At 41.2% G+C, this 24393-nt stretch overlaps 1 protein-coding gene across 1 annotated transcript in view; it reads right to left on the bottom strand.

The window, feature by feature from the left end:
* tspan18b (tetraspanin 18b) overlaps positions 1–14170 on the bottom strand; it is a 49320-nt gene extending 35150 nt beyond the window's left edge. The window contains exon 1 of the mRNA XM_015964202.3: positions 13954–14170. The gene's annotated coding sequence lies outside the window, so the exon portion shown is untranslated. The remainder of the gene's footprint in view (positions 1–13953) is intronic.
* Between the last annotated feature and the right edge of the window lie 10223 nt (positions 14171–24393).

Genomic DNA, 24393 nt, shown 5'->3' with positions numbered 1-24393 from the left:
AACAGTAATTTTTACTTCTACTATGGTGTAGTGTTGGATGCATGCTGTAGAGCTCCATGCTGCCCCCTACAGTTTGGGAGAATATTGGCTCACCGTAGAGACAAGCCGCATGAACCATAAACGCTGCGAGTTGTGAAGCGCGTTCCATCCGTGAGCCGCATCATCAAGCGGAAAGTAAATGCGTCAAGCATAAACCAAGCTTAACACTTCTAGTTCATCTCTTAGCAAAACATCTCACAAACCATTGGACAACATTTTCTGAAATTCTCAAATTTTCTTCATTAGATCTAAATCTGCAGCTCGAGTCACCCTTACTCAAGATTCAAGCCACCACAGCTAGCTAAACTTGAAAACATGAAAATGGCAGATTTACAGATATTGAGGTAACATCTTAAATGTTAGTAGTGCAGAATAATTTACAACACACCATCTAAAGGTACCAGGTATTAATATTGCTTTGAAGATTTGACCAAAACTGCTAAAAGGACACAATTTCTCAAAATAAGATGGTTAGGGTTAGGGTTGGAGTCCTTCTGACTCCGTTGTCTGCCAAACATTTTATCTTCTGCTTAGAAACTTTCTCACTTCTACTTCCTGAGGAGATCTCCTCACTAATAAATGTTGATGTCTGAAAGGATTTAAACCTACCTCTAAGGGAAATCATAAGCTAACGGGAGTTTTTAGTGTGATTTTTGCATTTGAAACTTGGTCATGTGTTTTCCTTCAAGGGTTTAATGTCAAATCTTTTGTTCCAGTGACATCACTACAAAACATCACTTCTTATCCAAACATGTGCCAAGACACACACAAAAAATGTGTGAAACAGGAAAAAGTACCATGTAGAACTGGAACGCTTAGAACTCAATTCAATACCTCCCGATAAAAAGGTACATGTATTTATTCTTTATTTTAAAGAGGCATTATGGAAGTTTGACAGCCAAAACATGTATAGAAATAATAAATGTCTTCTTCATACATTCTCCTGCAATGCCCTGGTCCTGTAAAATGAGCCCTGGCATTTTTACTGTGATTGCCTGTTTGTCTGTAAAAATCACAGAAAAAGAGAGCTGCTTGGGTTGAGCAGGCTGCTTCATGCGCGTTCACGCTCAGGCATCTCCTGTAGCATTTGCTATCCATAGCTTTAGCAGCAGAGATGGAGGCAGTGCCACTTTGTTGCTGTTCCTAACGCCTAGTGATAAAGCTAGCTACATTTCTGAGGACCCTTAGCTACTTTCTGTAGATCTTTCTTCTAGATATTTCCTGCAAATTAGCAAAAAAATAGCCATTTTCGCTCTGAACCGTTCTTTCAATATTGTTTCAGCTGTCATCAAGGATATAAATATTACAGATACAAAGGTTGTCACTGGTGCTTTAGCTCACCTAGTAAGAAAGTCGGACTCTCGTGCAGCAGACCCGGGTTTGAGTCTGGATGTGAACATAGTTTATTTTGAGTTTGTTTTTTACATTAATGATATATTTTTTTACAGTAAGATGCCCAAATTTTTATTTGAGACTCGTCGAACAGCATTGAATTCACAGATAAAAAAGATGTGAGTTCAACGTTCATTTTGGAACAATTTTTCAAGCAAGGGAAGGGAATGATCTGAGCATGCAGGAGGACTGACCCATCTTAAACCTTTGTCGGCTGTGCTGAAGAGAAGGGTACAGAACCAAATTATTTAATTAATTAGTTGCGCGTTCTCCTGTCCTCTGTCCTCCGGGCCACACACACACACACACGCACGCACACACGCACACACACACGCACACACACACACACACACACACACACACACACACACACACACGGGCCTGTCGTCAGCTGTTATTTTTGTTAAGGAGTGTACACATACAGCATGCGCGCCTCGTGCACGAGCCTACTATTGAAGCTGCCGTTATGCTTTTGGCCTGAGGGGGCAATCGCGAGCATAAAAATTCTAAACTCCGTAAAGTCCCTTTAAACATTATTTACCAGATAAAAACAACCATCCAGAGTTTCAGGGGCTTAAATGTGAAATGTAACTCGTTATTTTTATTGCCCCAAATGAAAAGATCTAAATAAACAAAGAGGAGATTTACAAATGATGTTCAGTTTCATGAGCAGAAGAGCCAAAGTCAAAGACAACACACCTCTCCGTCCTCAGTCCTGAAATCTCCAGCTGTCAGCAAACTCCCCAGATTCGTGGAGGAACAACAGACCCGAGGTTCACGCCAAGAGCAACAGAATAAGAACGCAGAAAAGACCAGAGCAGGCCAAGTTCTTGAAGTGGTTGTTTAAAAAACTTACAGCTCAGATGATTTGGATGCACCCAACACAAGAGAGTGGGAGTTTAGACGTGGTCCTAAAGTTTGACCATTTTTCTGAACTGCCGACAGTGATGAGAAACAGAATGGTGGTAATCGTTTAAACACTGGATTCCTCTTATATATAGATGTCCACGACCTGTAGACAGAGCTCGGCTGCAGGGCGGAATCTACTGTCATTTAATTGATTGGATATCGCCACAACCAATCAGAGAAACGAACAATGTAACTCATTCATTCATTTGTTCAGTGATTCATCCATAAGAAGAAGAATAAAAACTTTTTAGAAATCAATGACTTAATGACTCTTGTCTGCCACGTCTCTAAAAAAAAGTTGTCAAAATCATCCAAAGTTCATACCAAAGTCATTTCAAACGAGAGCAGTTCCTGAGCAGATCTTTGTACCTCAGCTCTGGTGCTAAGCCCAACAACAAACACTGCTGTGATTGGCTGTTCGGGCCAATAGAAGACATGCCGCGGCTACAATGGAGCATGGCTAGACCGACCTGCAGAGCTCAATCTTTTGCAGCGGCTACGGTCGGTCTAGATCTCCAAGCTAGATTCCTCCCCCTGCGTCTTTCCTTTAGTTCATGAAATCACCTAAATTTTGTGTAATTTTAAAATAAGTCATTGTGTTAAATTCAGTTTTGGCATCTCATTAAAACAGCAGCTCAGAGTCACGAGTGCAGGAGGTGAGTGATTGATTAATGTGTTATGAAGCCAAAAGAACCTCTGCTCAGTCAGGAGTTAGAAAAACATTCTAAAGGATTTTGGCTTAAGGACCGTTACTGAGACATTTCATTTGGGATCTACCTCTTGCCAAGTGTTATCGGGAAACATACGCTGGAACCATTCCTTCCGGGTGTGCGGGCTTGGAGGGTTGCCTGAGTTGTCGACTTTGTCCTCCACACATTTGAGCATCACAGCCAGGTGGTCACGGCGGGTGACTTCGATGCCCACCAGGTGATAAATCATCAACCAAATCACCGAATGTTTCAGAGTGCTTACTTTACATGTTAATTTAAAAAAAAACTCTATTAACATTGTTAACCAACTCCTTGAATATTTTAGTTGAACTTTTACTCAACATCAAAACGGAGGTTCCACTTCCATGCAGGAGATTCTCCGTTTAACCCTAAACTTCAAAGAAAGAGTGGATGCAAGCAGATTCCAGACTGAGGAAAAAACAAATGAAGCTTTACAGTTTTGTGGTAAATGACCTAGTAACTCTGAGTAGAGAAATAAAACCATGTGACCTAAAAAGACGGCTCTACTTCTGCTGTTCTCTTCATAGAAACCCAGATTTCTCAAGGTTTCCTAATACCTTGAGGAGCTTCCCAAAGTGGCTGTGCTTATAAAACGTGGCACATTCCTTCCACTAATGGCACGGTTGGCTTGTGGCTGCAACACTCAAGCTAGCATTCACCGACTGCTTTGACCAAAGGACAGGGTCTGTGTTTTAGCGCAGTGACCCACCAATGCTGTCTGGAGTGCAGCGCTTTTATATAAAGCGGAAGGTTAAAAATTTCATAAGCCACCATCAAAAAAGCATGAAGCAGAAAACCCGCTACGTCTTTGATGTCTAATTGTTTTCCCTTCAAGGGGCAAAAGGAACATTTACAGCTTCTCGCTTGTTAAAAGTCTCTTATTTCATCAGACTACAGAGACAAATAAAAAATAAATCATCAATTTTAAAAGGTAAGTGCCGTTTCTCTCCAGCAACCTCAGATGGCTTTATGATGACGTTCTGAGCAGCTGCTCACGACCCCTTTGAGTTTCCAGTTTCAGCCACGTGCTGTTAAAGGCCCCCTCCTGCTCACAGGATGACCCCGCTACTCTCTCCATGACCTATGTGACCTATTGAGACAAGGCTCTATGGTGACAAATTTGTAATCTTAGTATTCACCAAATGGGTTTTATCGGTGTCCTGAACCCTGCTTCACATCAGCAGCATGCACCAAGAAGATCCTACCACAAAGGACCTATAGAGCAGAAGAAGCAGACAAATAGCATTCCCAAAGAGATTTGCCAGTTATTCTAACTATTAAATAAAAATAGCTATTTTATTGATTGTAGCTTTTACATCCAATAGGATTTAAGAGCTAACAGCTTGCCCACAAGCAGCCCAGACCCAATAGTGTTGCTGCCATCTTAAAACAGCTCCAATCCAATTCAACGTCATTTTACAAACACTGAATTATTTAAATCAGAAATAACACGACATTACTGTCCGACCTGACCCTAACCCTAATCCTTTGCATATAATCTACCTGATTTTGATGTAAATGGCCTGCAGGATGCCAAGCTGACAGGAGATGTTTACAGTATTGCAGATATCAATGCCACTAGGAGACATGGTCACCCAATGGCTAATCAGTACTATCATTTTTCATGGCCAACATTTTCCACCTTACTTTCATTCTAAAGTGTCACCAATAACATCAGTCGATGCACAAAGTTTGTGAAGCTGAATCAGTTTGAACTCTGAATTTAACAAACTGTTAAATCTTAACTTTACTGCTCGGTGTTAAAGTCAGACCTAGATATAGTTTATTTAGAGTATTTATTATGCAGATATTATTAGTCAAATAAAATACGTAATGCTGCTACAGCACAGAGCTGCCCGAGGATGTGCCTGCCTTTAAATCAGCTTCACTACGGACAAATATCGGCCGATATCTAAAAATCGGTCAATATTGACCCGATATATCGGCTGGTTCATAGACAACATATGGCTAAGCAAATTTGGGGATCAGATGCAGCAGTGCATTCTGTAAACTAGCTGATCACTCATGTGAATAGTAATTTTATTTCTCTTAACAGAGGCATGCAATAAAGCTTTGTAGGTAAGGTAGAAATCATGATCAAGACGAGCCACATTCTGGTTGTCACCCACTGTGGGAGTGGCTGAATGCTTTACTTGTGGTTGATGAAGACGAGCTAAGAGCACACCTGTGCGACACTCTCCAGATGAGTCTTGACCTCAGATGGCACAATGTTAAATATTAGATTATTTTCTGCAAACATCTGACCCAAACACCCACCCTAATGCCAGTTTATATGCACTAAAGATGTTCACTTCCTGCTTTTCAAACAGCAGTGCAGAGGCTTGTGATCCTAGCAGGAGAGTGATCATTAGCCGCTCCTTCCCACAAGTTTCCCCAGGTACAGAAGCTGCAACCTGCTGTGGATTTTTCTTTTTAGTCTAACTGTGATCGGTGTCTCTAATGCTGCCGAGGCCGACGAGGAGCCCATATGTCTAATAGACCTGCGGCTAGTCTCACCCACCCCACCACCATGTGGGAGGGACTGTAACTTTGGTGTTATCCCACAGGAGCTGCAGGGAGCTGCGCTGTGGACAAGGTGTGTGGGCTACAAAGGCAGCAGAAAACACAGCCGGCTCAGAGGCAGGAGAGTATACAGAGCCATTTTTATAGCTACCTACAACAGCATCACGTGCAAATGCACATAAGTTAGTTTGAAAGAGGAGTGAACACGAGAATAAAATTAGCCCAATTACATCTGTTTAGGTTTAAAATATTCACTTTCAAGTAAAAGAAGAGAAAAACCTGCTAGATCAGCTCTTTTCTGTGTGCTGCACTTATCAGTTAAACCCTAAATATGTAGCAAAGATTCATGAGATTTATGTGCTATTGATATAAAACACTCTGCTCGGTGGGGAGATTTCCCTGCTGACCACAGTCTGCATGCGGGAGATCATCATGCATGTTAGCATTTAAGTAATAGAGGTTTGCACCATCTGAAACAGTTAAGTGTTATTAACAAGCCTGGATACAAACCCAGCTCATGTTAGGAATAAATCTTCCAGAGTCACCCTGTAATTTAGCTGCAGTGGAAAAAGCAACTGTTCGCTTCTGTGTCTATAAATCTGATGCAACTGGAGCCTATTATTCATCTCCCAGCTGCATGATTGCAGGAGAACGAGCTAGTGAGAGAACATCCAGCTTCAACTTGCATTTAATTTGTTCACAATCATAACGTCCTCATTATCTGAGTAACCATTAATAAGCCTCTGTCCATCCCTACAATAATGCTTCCGCTCTAAATTACCAAATTAATTTGTGACAAGAGCCAGTGCGTTAGCATGTGTGGGTAACAATTACCACATGGCACTACACTGTGCAGCCCACTATCATCAGTAAACAGAAAATAAACAAGATATTTACAGGAGGTCAGAAACCATGCAGGCACAGGGAATGAATAAACAAACCTGTAATAGAAAGAGACACTTTATAAATACCTCTGATGACTAATAAGGGCACTGCCGCAATGCTAAAACATATAATCTCATTGTAGAGACGTGGAGGGAAAAAGAGGCTGGGCACAAACTAGGACAGAGAGGAGAGCAGGGACACAGTTGTGGCTGAAGCAACGGTAAAGTTAAAAAGACCAGAAACTGGGACAAAGTCCCATTTGAGCAGAAAAAAGCCTGAGTCAGGAGATGGGAGAAGCATTAGGGCAGCGAGTCACAGGGAGGGGCTGTAAAAACCAGAACCCAATTCAGCTTCCATCACCAAAAAACTTCCAACGAACCAAACAGTTGCTGATCCGAAGCCTGACTACTGAAGGTGTTTAGTAGAGGTGCTGAAAAAAAAAATCGATTCAAGTCTGAATTGGGATTCTTGTTTATTAAGATTTAGAATCGATTCACAAAGGTTCAGAATCGATTCCAAGAACTCAAATATTTGGCATGTTACAGGTTTGAGATGCACTTTTTTGATCTTTGTTAGGAGAGTCAGCACTCTGTTTACTTTTGTGGTCCCATAAATTGAGATGATTTATGTTTGAATCTGCTGATAAGAGGGCACATGAATGTAATGTTTTCCAGACTCAGAAATTTGAGATATTCTCATATTTATTTTCTAAGTTGATAAATGAGTACTCATGATTACTCATGTAACTTGTTTCTACACATACTTGAAAAGTATTTGACTGTATTACTTTCAAAGCTACTGTTAGGTAACTACAGATTTGTTATATTTTACAAGGTAAGCAAAAATAAATGTTGCCTTTTGGTCAAAAGATTGCTTCTGTGTACAGTTTTAGAATCACTTTATTTTACGTTGTACATTTGCATTTTTGGAGCATGACCAGTTTAAAGTTGAATAAAAATGTCCCATAGCTTTAACTAACTTGTACAACAAAGTAGTTAATCCTGGAGCTGACACTCTTTGTTAATACTGATTGTGAATCGATTTAAATTGAGAATCAAGAATTGATTCTGAATCGAATCGGCACCCGAGGAATCGGAATCTAATCAAATCGTGAGTTGCTCTAAGATTCACATCCCTAGTGTTTAAAGCCAGACTTTGCAACTTTTCATATTTAGCCAGGATGTGCTAAAATGACTCTTTACTGGGTTAATGAAAGGCCACCCAGCCCCCATCACCATCTGTGGCCAGAACATCAACTTCAGACTGGCAGGCCACCGCCTGTTGGACTTGCAAAAACTTGAACTGACATACCTGGCGCTGCAGTCTGGTCAGTGCACGTTTCCTGCATGTTTTAAATCACGAACCCATCTGGTTTGTTTAATTCAATGATAAACGCTCCTGTAGACACTAACGAAAGCTGGGAGACATTTCAGCTGTTAGATTAAGGTGTTAAAAAGACAAACAGACAGTAAGAAGAAAAGTTTCGCTTTTGGTTCTACTAAACAGACACTAGGGGGTGCTAAAAACAAGCCAACACTGCCTTGTCTCCCTTTAACCTCAGAAATGCATCTCCAAGACCTCACTAATAAAGACGTCTGTGTTTGTTTATATTGTTGATAAAATTGGAGAAAATTGTCAAGAATCCAAATTCTACTTTAGTTCAGCAGAAGGAAAATGACTTTTGTCTTATTTATCACTCCAAACCCAAATTAGTAGATTGAAATTTCAGCTAGATTGTCATCTACCCCCAAAAGCCAAAGAGTGGATGATGTTTTTGCCTTTGTTGTTTGTAATGTTAGCAAAGCATTTCATAAACCCCAGATGGATTTTAATCAAACCTTCATTTAGTGTTTATTGAATGTTAATGCAAAGCTGGTTAACCTTTAGAATCAACCAATAATCAGCAAACACAGAAATGAGCCATTTAGTGACGAGCACCTTGTGCTAAACATGGTAAATAAAGCTTTTAATTCAAGTTAAAGGAGTTTTTAAAAACTGAATACACTTTAAATTATATGTAGATTTGCTTCCAGGAACATATAAATACCTATTAATAAAAGAAAACAACTTGGTCTGTCCTTATAACAAGCCTTTGACACCAAAGGTCGTGTGTTCCCTTGTCCTCAGAATTCATACAGATCTGGATCAATCCAAGGATGTTGTCTATTCACACCATTTGCTGTGATTTATGCAGACAATGATGCCATTCATGGTGCAGCACACATTTTATTCTATTCGTTGACTCATAGTCGGAGTGCAATCCACCCTTTAGGTTGATAAATGCACCCTGTGATGACACAAAACAGCTCATTTATTCACAGCACAAGCAGGAGCCGAGTCTTAGCAGATTCGCTATTAAAGGTTCCGTGTTTGTGCAGAGAACAAGCTCATAATTATATATGGAGATGCTCCTCTGCAGTGATAGCTGGTTAGCATCCACCAGCTGAACATAATCTAGTTTTTTAATGTAATCCTCATCAAAAACCAAATTTCTTTTTGTCTGTTGAATCATAAAGACTATTTGGTGTTCGCCTCCTGAGTTCTCTTCAGGAAGCTTCAACTTCAGCATCATTCAGAGTATCAGAGCTCTGCTCCGCTCTCTCCAAAGCCAGGTAGATAATCTCACCACACGTTGGACCCGAGTCGCTTATCTAGACACTCAGCTGGCCATCTTAAGCCACTCTCTGAGCTTTGAATTATTCTGAGGATGAAAATGTGATGAAGGAACCTCTGGCAAAAAAGCCCAGGGATTAAGGAAGCGTGCTTGGTCCGTGTAATGGTCTCAGCCTTTAATGGATACCCGAGTAAAAAAAGGGGTTTATTAGTTCTGAAAATAAATATTATGCAAAGAAAAGATGGTGCAGCGGAGACATCCTGAGATGGGGAACCCTCATCTAAAAGCCAAGAAAATAAGCCTATTGGAGGGTCTGCTATCTCCCAAGGCCAGCTTGTCAAGCACATACCTTTTACCTCATTACCTGCTCAGCACAGCCATTATTGAAGGAAAAGGCGTGAGCGCAAGATAAGCACAAAGAATTCTTGGGGTGAGCGCAAACAGCCGTCCTGCTTCCTCCTGATAAAAAAGGAAGCAAGGCCCCTCAGCTTCCTGCTCTCGGTGAACTCAGAAGCTGCCAGCTGCCCCGTGTTTAGGTCACTGGCTGCTTCCTGGCACATATGGAGACACGCAAGGGACAAAAGAATGCATGGAAGTGGGAAGAATGAGCAACTTTAAAGCCTGAACAGACAAAGTTACTAAAAATATAAACTAATGATGGTGTGACAGATTTTTGATTAATACTCAAACATTTATAAACATTAAAATGCCTTTTCACATCGCTCTTATGGGCTTGTGGTGCATCTGAGTGCTTAACGGCGACACTACTGTGATTAGGATGGTGCTAAAAGATGAAACTAAATAATTCACCTTTCTGCTATTTCATGTGCTAAATGTGTGTATGCTGGTTCAGTTTCAGTATCAGCCATCTGTTAGCAGGGAGAGAAGATGGATGTGCTGCATGTGACCGGTCACATCGTGATAAAATCACAAGCTTATAGCACATTTCCTCACTCAGCCACAAGAACAACGGCTGCATGCAGAACATGTACGGTGGATTGGCTTGGCTATGCTATTTAGGATGGGGAGATAACAGCTTGTATTTGATGGAAAGTTAAACTTCATAAGAAAGATCAATTCAGCGAGCCTCTCTTCATCGCAAAAATCACACTAAAAACTCGTGTTAGCTTATGATTTATCTTAGAGGTCGGTTTAAATCCTTTCAGACATCAACATTTATTAGTGAGGAGATCTCCTCAAGAAGTCGAAGTGAGAAAGTTTCTGAGTGGAAGATAAAATGTTTGGCAGAAAACTGAGTCAGAAGGACTCCCAACAATCTGAATGTCAGAGAGTTAATGAAACGCTGCAGATAAGATCGTGCTGGGATAATGATGCAGTTCATCTCATCCGCTCACATCTTAAACACAATGAATGCGATCACAGCACAGATTTATTCTGAAAGAGAGAAACACACAGAAGACTTTCCCTTAAAAACTGGATTTGACTGTGTTAGTTAGATACAGGTGAGCTTGCTCGTGGGCTTAAGGCAGATTTACACAACCGACGAAGATGCCCTTTAAACATGAAGGAACCACAGTGCTGCTTTTTGATCACGTCTAAATTGCTCACAATTTATTCAAAATTTTCAGAAAACTGCAGACATGAAGAATTAAACACATCAAGCTTTAACTGAGAGGAGAATCTATAATTAGTTTTCCATGTTTCCTATAGTTTTGTTACCTATTTTCACTGGGAATTATTATATTATTTATTTTAGATCAAATTTTAAAAGTTTGTATGAGTTCTCCAGTTGCTCTTCATACTTGTAAATGTGATGTTTTTGTGTGCCAGTATTGTATCTGAACCACAAAATCAGAAGAAGCCTAATCGCCCTCTAGTGGTTGGCTGCTGCATAGGTTCTAACTGCTGCCTCCTGATAAAAACAAACCTTGTCCTGATTAAAATTATCGACATTTCATCTCTGACCATTCTATCAGATGTAGACATCTACTGATTACGATAGTTAGAATATGTTTCTGGTGGTGTTTATGTTTGCAGGTGAGACTTTCAGCCCCATGCCCCGAGTTTGCAGACTCTAGCTTTGCAGCAGTCACGTAGAAGCATCTGTAAACTTAATGCTTTGGCTTCAGTGTTCAAAATGTGGGTTTGGTGTTAGTAAATGGTCAGGATGTACCAAATGACAAGTTAAAGCTAAAACAATTTAACATAAATAAATCGTATCTGTGTACTAGCAATAAAAGCAATGTGGACATATGCTGAATAAAAATCTGATTTTTTTGTTGTTCATGAATGCACCATCCCTAAGCTGCTAATATGCACAAGCAACAATCCACCATCGGTGTAAAAATAAGTAATGAGTAAATAAAACTCAAATTGTGTTATTTGTAAACTCAGATTGAGCACCAGAGACTGCTAGAAGAAAACTTTTCCTGAAGGATTGTCATTTTCTAACTTTAATTTATTTCCACAGTTTAGTTTTTACCTTTTTTTCCACCAAACTAAACTAATTGCACAATAGTTCTGATTGTACCCACCATGCAACAAAAACAGTAAAATCCAGTTCAAGGCAGGTTCCAGACCAGATGCAAAGCTTCGATATAAGCCAGCTATATAAAAATCAGATAAACAAAGAACAATTTTACAACACCCTCACTGGACATTCAGCACTTGTGAAATGCAGGGCTGACGTGTAGTTTGTAACAATGCCCACCTCGGTGTTTTGAACAGTCGGCGAAGACTACACACCTTTTCAGAAGGAAAACGATTTCTGCCAACTAGAAAGCAAATTTCATTTTCTCATGTCTCTCGACAACAAAGATGCTGAACCCATTACGGGCTGAGGCGTGTGCATCACACACATTAAATGAAGGGTCCTCTCCCAATCGAAAACAAAAAAAAAGCAATTTTCTCATTGAGCCAATAGATACTCCATTTAGTTCCAGGCTCTCTACGGACCGCTGCTGCCGTGGTGGGGCTGATGCAGGGGGAAGCGAACGTGGAGCGATGACCCTGCCTCGATTTCCCCAAACGCCTCCTTCTGCTCTGAAGCCACCGACACGGATACAGACGTGCTCTGCAAGGTAGATGAGGAAGGAACTCATCTGGGGGCAAAGTAAGAAAGGGCTCCCAGATAAGATGCTGCATGGAGGTAAAACCTTTAAAGGAGAACATGCATCATGAGAGTAAACTGTAAAAATTTGCTTAATGCACAAAAAAGAGAGAAGCACCTCATTTTGCACGCATGCCAGCGGCTATTAAAAAACAAGTAGGAGTGAAAGTGTGAATGTGAGAGGGGAAACGGGGAGTCCAGCCTTGTGGAACCACCGACTGACTAATCTCAGGTCTGTAATGAGCGATCCTCCGCCAGGCCAGCCAGAATCAAGGCAGTCGCCCCATCTCTCTCAGCAGCAAGAGCTACAACTCACACACACGTTAATGCTTGGATGGCACCATGCCGGCTCTCCTCTTGATGGATTTTTACTATTAGTTTCACCGAGGTGAACGTGAGACAAAGAATATAAATGAGGAGACTATTAAAACCACATCAGGTGTTGTGTAGGCGGGGGACAAAAATCACTGGTATCTCCTGAAACATTTAATTACCATCCTTCCAGCATCCAGCAGGGAAATGCATTGTTGCTGCTGCATAAACTTCCCCATAATGCCTGTTGTGTGTTCAGCCTGAATTCATCGCTGAGCTAAGAAAACACTTCCACTCCTAAATATTAAAGCGAATCAAGCAGAGGAGAGAAAGGCTTCAGGCGGTGTTTAGTCATCCGTGTTGGCAGCTGCTCCAAACACATCAATACTAACGTTTCTTTCTTTATAAACGTTTTTTATTTGACAAGGCAACTGTTTCCTCGCAACAACAACGTGAACAAACAGACCTCTGTTCCCAGTCGGCGTGCTTATCTTTTCCTTTCGTTTGATTTGAGGACAGAAATAATGATGTTTAAGAAAAGAGAAGGAAGAGTTCAGCGTAGAAACTCATTATCAGCCTCATCAGGAGGACTCTTCTCCTTTTCTTTTTTTGACACGTGAATCTGGATGACTGGCACCTTGGAGCACACTCACCTGGACACTGTTGTATGTTAATGGGTCCCTTGGAGACAATCTCCTGAGGCAAAAAGTGATTAGAAACCAATTCCTACCAGTTAAAACTTTATCCTCTGAATCAGCACTTTTCTCATTCTGACCATCAAACTTGCCACCAGAATGAAGATGTTCCTGGACATTTAGGAAGTGGGTTTTATTGACCTGTCCTCTATAAGGGCTCACTGGATGGTTTATGCTCGCTCCAGCGGAGATGTGATGGGACTGAGGTGATTTTTGGATGATGCATCCCTCTGATTAACACAAACTGACAGTGAATTCCTGCCCTGCAGCAAAAGGTAGAGCAGTCACAGACACCCATCTGGTGACTCCTTACTATCTCAGCAGACAGCCTCCTCGGTTAGGCTGAGATCCCCAACAACCCCCCGTGGGAAGGGTGCCAGCTTGTGGAGTCTGCTGTCACTCTTCTCATCATTTAAGTCATTATTTAAAATGGAAATTCAAGTATTATGCTGTTAAAAGGTAATAATAGCAGGAAACCTATAAGGTGGATGTTTAACCATGGGTGGAATAAAAGCGACCTGAAAAGTCTTCTGCTGTTAAAATGTATTTTTTGGAATATATTTTTCTTTAGAGTCATTTTTTACGATTTAATTAGGGAGAGAAGCAACTTCCTCCAACAAAGTGGCAAAAACAAACAGGCGCACAGAAAACCATCGTGCTGTAAATAAGTCTTGCTTTTACGCACAAAAACATCCACATTCTCGTAGAAACCACTTATCGTTCACCTTCACAGACAACTTTTAAGTTAGAGGTACTTAAATAAACCACAGACTCGTTTCTTACCTCATAAGCCGAAACCTCTCGTCTCGACCAGCTCCTCCAAACAAAATACCACTAAACAGCCTGTATCGGACGTGCGTCTTTTGCGCAAAAGACAACACAATTTGAAAAAAAGCTGCTCAGTTGGGATGATCGCTGGCGTGGATCATACCCAACAGCGTCCAACTCGTAAAATCCACCGCTCCGAGATCCCGGTATGGACAAGCACGCAGTGTTAGAGGGGAGGATGGTATGCAAACAGTTTGGAGAACTCACGGAGAGCTGCGCGGCTGATCCTGCAGAGGGAGGAGACTAAACCCGCCTCCACTTTTCCTTCATCTCATCACAACCAGGGAATAGTCGATTCATTTATGGGATAGGGAAGCGTCTTCTAACCCATTTTCATTATTCATTTGTTGGTAAAATGTTCAGATTTTTACTGTGGCACAGATGCGGACCCATAAATTTAGAGGTGTGGAGGCCACAGCCCACATATAAACAAATTTGCCAAATCAGCTGCAGTTTTTGTGTTAGTAATGCTTTTTTTTTTTTCATTTTCAAAAACCTGGCTGTGTGCTTCTCTTATAGTACGTGTTTTAGGACACTGTATTTGAGTGGATTTCAAATGATGATCTCAGGATCCCTCACAGTGGACTCCCGACCCCAACCTATCAAACAAACGGCCTTGAAAGTGATGAAAGTGAATAGTACAAAGTGGCTGTGTGTATTTTCCCTGGCGATAGGGGCCAGTGCATAACTAAATCATTACAAGTGCGACAAGGTGTAGAAATGAGGGGCTGGGCGGGATTCGATCCCCAGACTCCCAAGTGAGAGTCACGCGCACTAACCAGTCAGCCAAAGGGACATCCCCTTGGCCATGTAGCCAGGGCGCATGATCAATCGGGACACTGTGACAGGACGCTCACACTGTCACACAAGCAAGCAGTATTTCTGTGTTTTAGCAAGAACTTTGCTACAGATGGCCATTAGGGTCAAAAATCCCTGAGAGTGCAACCTCCAGCCAAATGATAAACACACCAGATTCCCTTTCATCACTGACAACAAGTGAAGAGGTAAATGTGTAAAGCAACAATGTTTATGAATGGTGGAAGTTTTGTAAACACTTGTTAAAAATAAGCAAATGCATTTTGTCCTCACGGGCTCTCGTAGAAGGAAACATGGCGTCCAACATGGCGTCGGCCAGATACTTAGACCATGTATTTTAAACCCAATTTTTTATTTTTTGGTTAGTTGTTACAAAGACGCCAATATTTTTCAACTGGGCATCATTTAATGTATTTTTAACAACAGTTCAATGGACATTTGCAGAGATTATTGATATAAATACAGATTGTCTCTTTAACTTGAATGCAGCATGTTGTTTGGCTGCAGTGTGATTATTAAGCTCCTCCCACTGTGTGTAAACGAATGGGACAGATGACTAATTTAGAAGTATATCTGAAATAACTTTAATTTGTGTAGTTCTTACCTTGTTTGTTCGTCAGGAATGCTTTTTTTCTTCCCTCTGAGATGTATCTGTAATTTATTACTGAATGCTTCAAGTTCACCATGATTGTGTGCAGGTGAGTTGGTAGGACTCTTGTTGTCTTTTGTTTAGTGCACAGACCCTAGCTCTAACCACCAACACGGCAGCATTTCTTTCTTTCTTTCTTTCTTTCTTTCTTTCTTTCTTTCTTTCCTTTCTTTTCTTTTCTTTTCTTTTCAAACAAAACAACAATATTAACAACTTGAATTTAAACCAAAAAAGGAATAGGTAGAAGCAATGCTTATTTTAGCCTACCCTATTTTCCACCTAAGATACATAACCAATATACATTTCAGTGAAATAAAAACATGCGGATGCATTTTAAACATTATCAAATCACGTTGGGCATTCAGGTTTTGGAGAAAGCACTGTAATCTATTTTGCTCATGACTGCTGCTTTGTGAAGAAGGGAACCAAAGCAACACTAGAGTCATTTTCCTGTTTTCTGCATCCATCTGACTTCATTCTAATTTGGTCATCTTTAATCTGTCATTATATATGAAAATGTTAATAAAACACAGGAAATTTAGAACTTTATCAAATAAATAAGAAGATCTTGAACATTATTCTAAGAACTTTAGCCATTGTTCTTTGTTTCATTTTGTGTGTAATTTTTCTGGTAATTAGCTCAACAAAGGTGGGTATTAGTTCCTGAAATCAGCTTGAAAAATTATTAATGCAGACGAGGCCTTCGGTTAATTCAATTAAAACTGTTGTGATGATTATTTCATGCAACAAAAAAAATGATTAAAGTGATTTCTTGAGAGAAAAGAGTTCCTTTGAAGATGAAGGCATGCACCAATAAAGTAATGTGTGATAGTGCTGAGGGATTAGTGCAGGCGTTTTATCTGCCGTGTATCAGGACACCAGCATCATCCGTCCCAGTCCACATCAAAAAGCTCATTAATGAACCAGATCACATATAGAGATGTTACAACGAAAGGCTGACTCAGATTATAAAAATGCAAAAATAACACAAATGTGGAAAACAAATCTAAATTAATAGAGTGAGTAAAACAGACACATGAAATGTTTATTTTTACCAAGTTGTGTAGGTATACATGTTTTCCCATTTATATTCTTGCTGTGCAAAAGAATAAACATTTCACTCTGATAAACCCCACTGAGCTCAAGATGTTCCTTCCCCTCCATCGGATACACTTTAAAACATTTGCATCCTGTTCAGTGAAGAGGTGCAAGAGTGCATCACCCTCAGCACAAATAAACAGATCCTGAACATCAGAAAGGATGTTTTCACCTCTTTCTAAATTAAAATGTATAAAATTAGGGGAAAAACACAGATGTGTTTTTTTCCCATTATTGGCATCAAAATGACTCATCAGTTGTCCAAACACATTAGCTTATAAAATATATATGATGATAAAAAAGCCACATATGTTGTGCTGTTGAAAGAAAGCCCACCATAGCACTAATAACTAATATCATGTATACAACGAGCCTCATTTTCTCAGGGAAAGTAAATAACTTCCTATAAATGGGAGAAAGTGAGAATCGGTGCAGCGGCGGCAGTGACAGCTTCCAGATGGAAACCTTTGACACACAGTTGTATTTTCTGTGTGAGGGTGGTGGTTCCACCATCAGATAAGAAGAAACTTTCACATTTGGCAGCTGATAGTTATTGTTTGTCCCCTGTTAATTATTCATGCTGTGGGCCTGTCTGCCCAGCCAAAAAACAAGAGAAGAGCTTTTTGTTCCACATTTGGAGTGGGCCTGAAGTGTTTTCTCTCCCTCTGTGCTCCTCGTGTCACTAAATCTTCTTCAGATGGAGAGCGAGATAAGAGCTCCAGAGACTGATCTTTTTGCCTTCTCCTCTCGGGTCGTGACACTGGCATTCTCACCAGCATACGTGATACCCCCCCCCACACACACACACACACACACACACACACACGCACACATCTTCATGTGCTCTTCTCATCTCCTTTTCATTGTCCCAACGGAGTTCTGGGCAATCCAAAGAGTGTTTCTTTAGAGTCAAAATGAACAAAACCCCAGGATTCAGATGTAGGGTCTCGGCCTCGGTGAAGAAAAGTATCGCAGGAATGTTTTAGCAGCAGAAAGAACAGCTGTGAGGTATTTTCTCTTTGGCTCCGTGAGTATTTTCAGAGGCTTTGAGGGAGCAAAGGAGGGCTGAGGTGGCTGGAACAGCCTCCTCCCCTTCGAGCACTCACATGGATCACTGGTCCTGGGAGGAGTGCGCTCACTCAGAGTTTAATGTGTTTTTCTTAGATAATCTGTGATCAGTGAGCACACTGGTCCAGGGATTGCAGCGTTACGGTTAAAAGGTTAACTCTAATATCACTTTTTGCTTTTGAAGATGCAGTTTTGTTGCTAATTTGTAAAACGTTTGCATGATTTCAAACTCTAAAAGGACCTAGGACTTCTGTAAGACAAGAAATTAACTTACTAAAGGCTTGTATGTGCTGTAAAAAATAAAATAAAACAACGATAAGTGAAGTATGACTCATGGCAAATGGGCATTTATACGAGAACTGTTCCTTTATTCCTTTTGGATTTTCTGACAGTGAAACTCATTTTTAGTAAACTGATGTGGTCCTATGTTTTATCTGTTCTGTTTTCTCTGTTCTCTGTTGTGTTTTTCAGTCTATTACGCCATCGTAAGTCCATCAGAACTGCCAACAGAGGTCACTGACTTCTGGCTAAACATTGAGCAAGTCTGACATTTTTATTTCTCGCTGCAATTTTGTAGTTCAATGTGAAGAAAACTGAAGTCACAAGAGAAGTCTAAATGTTCGGTTGTTTAATGGACTAATTCACACAATTCTTTACAGCCACCCCATCAGAACGTGTGCAAAGTGCCTGGTTAGGTTTTATTTTTCACGGTAATCTACCTGCATCTGTGCAGAAAGTACTTCTGGTTTGCGCGGAGCACTTTAAGGACAAGTGTTTTAGCAACCTCCACCAGTAGGGCTCACGGAAAGGCTTGGTCTTATTGAGGGGATGACAATTGCAGCAGCAACGCAGTAAGCATTGCGATGGAACTATGGCTCTGTGAAGGGAGCCATTTACCTCACAGGGCCGTTCAGAAGAGCCAGTCGTTTGAAGAAAGCGTGTCCGTGAGAGCATGGTGGGGTTAAGGAAGCAACATGTCCCTCCGATGTCCTGGACATCGCGGAGGGAGAGGGTAGCATTTTGTTGATGTATGTGAGAACCATGGGGGCTGGGGGTGTTATTGGAAGACAAGGTGAATGACGGTTCTCTACAAGGAATCGTTCACTTTGAAAACCCATTCAAAAGAGTTGATTCATTTGTGAACTTCACATCACTAGTAAGCATCATGTAATGCTAAAATGACGTGTATGGGCTCTTGGTCACTTTTTTGACAGCGTTAGCATCAGATTTTCTGCTTATGTTTACGTTATGTGTCACGGTGCCACCTATCGCTCCCTGATGACGTCTTTTTAATAAAGGGTCAGATTCTATATTGAAAATGTACAGCTGGATATGCAACTACAGTTTCTGCAATGCTAGTGTCACGAAGAGGAAGGAGGCTTGGACCCAAAATGCAAGAGCCCAGAACTACACAGGCAGGAGCGGTTGCAAAAATAAGAATCTTTTACTTTTGGAGGAGTTACTAAAAAACTCAAAAGCATGGGAGGCAACTAGAACAACGCTGACAAAGACAATGGACCAACAAAACACTAAGAGACAAGACATGGTTATATACACAGGGGCTGGGTGATTAGGGGAATTGGGCTCAGGCGAGACTAAATAAACTGAGAGGAGGAGCAGAAACAGGCAGGGGAGAACACCAGATCTAAATCCTGTAAAACAAAGCTACTAAACTAAAACAAACCTAAACACTGTAGAACTAAGACACAGGAGAACAAAGATAAGTAAACTAATGACCTAAATAGGGAAGGAAACACAACACACTACAGGAGATACGAATAATCTGACCATATAGAAAACTAAAAACAAATGAAGCGACTAGGGGGAACATGAAGAAAACCAGGAAGGGGCTGGGGACCAAAGGGACACAGAACACGACAGTTAGATTCTCTCTATCAAACTACAAAAATGGAGGAATGGGTGGAAGATTTAACAAATATAATGTATAATTTTATTAACTCATTTACTGCCTGTTACACAGTGAAGTGTAGTGAGGACAAAAGAAACATGATAACTTGGTCGATAGACAAGGAAAACCAATTTTATTTCCTCTGGTCCGAAAAAAAAAAACATCAGAAAATCCCAGCACTATTCAAAATGGCCACCCATCCAACTCACTTAGCAGTCTCTGTCACTTTCAGAGAGGAAAAACGACCCTTTGCCACACCCAGCAGTCCACCTATATACTCTCCGACCCCCCCTCCAATTCAGGTCGGCCAATCACATCAGTCCACTCAGGCATTTCCTATATAAAGGCAGCAATAGAGGCGGGCTTCCTCTTTAGCTGCTTCAAAATGGCTGCCACAGAGGACACCTCCTGAGGGTAACAAACAAATTCATGTTACATAACAAATTACATTCTTGAATGAACACTCTTTGGTGTAAAGACATGTTGCTTCTCAACATTTACTCACTTCCCCCCCTTTTTGGTTAACACATCTCAGGCAAACGAGAAAGGTAGTCAGCAATAAGGTTTTTCTTACCTGGACAATGCTGTATGGTAAACTGATATGGCTGGAGGGCCAGGCACCAACGCATTATTCTGGCATTCTGGTGTTGTTTGGACTGCATCCACAACAATGGTCTGTGATCAGTTTGCAGAATAAACTCTCTTCCAAGTAAGTAGTATTTTAAAGAGTCCACAGCCCACTTTATTGCTAGTCCCTCCTTTTCTACTGTGGAGTAACTTTTCTCTCGATCAAACAGCTTCTTACTCAGGAACAGAACAGGTTTTTCCTCACCAGCTCTTCCCTGAGCCAGTACCGCTCCAAGGCCAACATTTGAAGCGTCCACCTGTACAACAAAGGGCTTGGAAAAGTCAGGACTTTGCAAAACAGGAGCTTGACATATCCGCTTCTTTAAGGACTGAAAAGCAAGTTCACAGTCATCATTCCATCTGACTTTGGAGTTGGACTTTTTTGTCAGCTCTGTTAATGGGGCTGCCAAAGTTGAGAAATGTGGAATAAATCTCCTATACCACCCAACCAAACCCAAAAATGACCTCACTTGCTTCTTGTCATAAAGGCTTGGCCCTCTACTTCTATGGTAACATCTGCAGTTGGATAATCTTTCTGACATCCATGAACACAGGTAATGTTTACAGGTCTGTTAAAGTCAGGCAGTACATTGTTCAACATAGAAGATTTTACCAAAGTTTGTGAACTACCAGTGTCTGCTAGAGCCTTTAATGCTCTGCCATTTACTTTTACCTCCACCACATGCTTATGTGGAATCAAACTATCAGACAGTTCCTGACCATGTTCTTTGGCAGGTACCACACATAGCTCTACCATTTTAGGTTTTCTTAGTGGACACAAAGAAGCTTTGTGACCAGGCTGCTGACAGTGATAACAAATTAGGTTAAACTTCGAACTGGAATAAAGTGGCTTTTTACCACCTTTAATGTCCAAGCTTTCAAAACCAGGTGTAACTGGAGGTGTTACCTCCCCAAACCTTGGTCGTCCCACAGCAGTCCTTGACCTTGCTGGTTCCCGGTGAGCAGCTAGGTAACGTTCAGCCAGATTTGCTGCTTCCTCTCCTGTCCTGGGATTGTTCTCCTTCACCCAGGTGCGGACGTCTGGCTGAAGCACATGCAGATACTGCTCCAAGATGATTGTTTCTCCAATCTCCTCCTTACTCCGACTGTCCGGCCGCATCCATCGCTTGTAGAGTCCCTTTATGCGATTGTAGGTTTCCCGTACAGTCTCTCCCACGGGTACACTGGTGCTTGGAACCGGTACCTGTAAGTCTCTTCTGTCACGTTGAACTTAGACAACACAGCAGCTTTAATAGCATCATATGAGTCAGACTGATCTTCATCCATACCAGCATAAGCCTCAAGAGCTTTTCCAGTCAACAATGTGACCACTCTAGCAGCCCACTCAGCTGGTAGCCATCCCCATGTCTTAGCCATGCGCTCAAATCGTACAAAGAAGCTCTCAGGATCCTCACCTTCTTTGAAGTCAGGTATTCTAGGTTCACCTCCATGGATCCTGCCAACCCTTTGTGCTGGAACGCTTTGTGCCAGCTGCAGCTGAGGTGGTGCAAGCAGTCGTAAAGGTGAATGAGGATCAGCTGGGTGTCCTTGAGGGGGCTCTCCTGACGCCTGAGGCATTTGGACCTCTTGCTTTGGAAAAGCAGCTGTTGTAGACGTTTCAGTCTGGACATAAGGCTCAGAAAGTTCAGAATATAACTCATGCTGCAGCTTTGGTATGGTACTGCTCAACTGTTTAATCTGCTCAAACAGTACGGCTTCAGTTCGCTTTGAACGCCGTATAAACTCTCTCATTTCTTCAAATATGTCAAGTTCAGAAAGTTCTTTACTCACAGTACCAACTGTAGTCTGCTCAGGCTGTACCACTGGTTCAAAATCCTCTTCGCCACCTGTGGCTCCTTGGTGTATCTATCTCCATTGTTCGACCTTCTGTTTCTTCCATGTCATCAAGAGGGCTTTTCTTTGTCCCACGGGTTCTTCCACGTCCTCTCATTTCTTATCCCACTTCTGACACCACTGTTACACAGTGAAGTGTAGTGAGGACAAAAGAAACATGATGACTCGGTCGATAGACAAGGAAAACCAATTTTATTTCCTCTGGTCCGAAAAAAAAAACCAACATCAGAAAATCCCAGCACTATTCAAAATGGCCACCCATCCAACTCTCTTAGCAGTCTCTGTCACTTTCAGAGAGGAAAAACGACCCTTTGCCACACCCAGCAGTCCACCTATATACTCTCCGACCCCCCCCCTCCAATTCAGGTCGGCCAATCACATCAGTCCACTCAGGCATTTCCTATATAAAGGCAGCAATAGAGGCGGGCTTCCTCTTTAGCTGCTTCAAAATGGCTGCCACAGAGGACACCTCCTGAGGGTAACAAACAAATTCATGTTACATAACAAATTACATTCTTGAATGAACACTCTTTGGTGTAAAGACATGTTGCTTCTCAACAATGCCATTGACAAGTAAAGTCGTCATTTTAGATCCAACCGTTCACTGCCAATGACGACTAAAGTCGTCATTGGCATTTTTTTACTGTTTGAGCATCAGAACGAGCCCCCGCGCTGAGAACAAACATCTCAGCCCTGAAGCCGATCTTCATCCGTATACGTCACATGTCATGTGATCAGGAAGCAACACATCCATGTGTTAGGAGATCGTTTTGGGCCGTTCCTGCAAAAAAAGTGAGACGCGAACCGGAAAAGCGTCTGCCGATCACAATTCAACTACGGATTATGAAAGAACGGATAACGCTCGAAACACACGGATTCTTCCTGATGTAAGAGGTGAGTCTCCGCTTTGTTTTGGTTGTTTTGGTTGTTTTGGCGTCGACATCATGCTAGCGTGCAACGTTCTGTGACTCTTAAAAAACAGTAAAAACAGTGAGAAACGCTGACAGCGAAGGCCGTTAGCGATCAGGAAATGGCTGGCAATGAACGAGTTAACTATACTTTTTCTGTTTGCAGGCCTCTCTTGTCCCATGGGTGCATTCTACCTGAGGGAAATGTTGTGTAGAGAATAAAAAGTAAATTATTTTCATATGAAAAACTGAACATCCCATTTCTAATGATTTCATGTCATAGAATTTAAAAGAAAAATATCAGACCCTAAATAAACTACCACTAAACTACATGCAGACGTGCTGTACTGGATAAATAACCATTGTTTGTACACATAAAGGTAAGTAGCCACCAGACTGCTACTTAAATGAGTTTGATCAGCTGAGTATTGATATATGAGCTCCTCTTTAAAAGCAGAAGCGTTGATCAGCAATGATCAGAGACAAAAATGTTTGTGTTCATCAATAATGGAACATCTAAGGGATTTATTTCCCCCTCTAACAATTGTTTTACAGTTGGATTATACTCAAAACGAAACACTTAATGTAAAAAACAAGCCCTCAATCTCAGTTTGCAGGTTAAAGTAAAGTTTTTAAGAGAACAGAAGACATTTAACTGGTGTGAACCGGCTGTCAGGATAAAACTCTCCTCTCTGAGAAGCGCTTATCAGCACTGCTGAGGATTTTGTAAAACTACGTCTGAACAAACCACAAGACTTCTATAGAAAAATGTCCATACGCCAAAACTAAACCAAGTAGCAGCACAAGCACCTACTCAGCCTGTCGAGCACAATAGAAGTGGTTATTGGTGCATGTTAGGTTAGAGGAAATTCATACTTAATTCCGTGGACGTCGTTTCTGAATGTTCTCTAATTTCATCGTCCATGCCGCAAACCTTTCTGAGACCCAACGTCAAAACAAATATGAATAAAACTGGACACAATTTTGAATTAGAAACAGACAAAATTCAGTTGTGCAAATAGCCGAAAAATAAGGAAGAAGAAACACTTTTCACTTATTGTTGTTGATACTATTATTGAAAAAGTATCAGTGGTTCCCAATCTGGGGTCTGTCACCCACCACGAGGGTCCCCACAAGGCTGCAGGGGGTCCCCACCTATTTATTTCTATGCTGAGGTTGTGAAGTTACCAATATTATAATTGTAGTATTTATAAAATCATAATGGCACACTCAATAGTATAATCTAAACTCTGTATAAGAGTTAAACGTCTATCTGTACAAAGATGGTAATGAATCACTTTTTATGAGTCCGTGTGGTAAGAGTTGGGGATCCTGGCTTGTCTTGGACACAGGAACAATAATATGACTCAGATTTTATTTCTTTATTACAGAAGCTAAAAAAGCAAATGAACACCAAACTCTAATATTTGTGGTTTATCAGATGACATGAGCATAGCTGCAGAAGA

The sequence above is a fragment of the Nothobranchius furzeri genome, chromosome 4 (assembly GCF_043380555.1).
Source record: "Nothobranchius furzeri strain GRZ-AD chromosome 4, NfurGRZ-RIMD1, whole genome shotgun sequence".
Classification (NCBI taxonomy): domain Eukaryota; kingdom Metazoa; phylum Chordata; class Actinopteri; order Cyprinodontiformes; family Nothobranchiidae; genus Nothobranchius; species Nothobranchius furzeri.
Note: the sequence above shows the minus strand (reverse complement) of the source record. Positions and strands in the feature narration are given on the sequence as shown.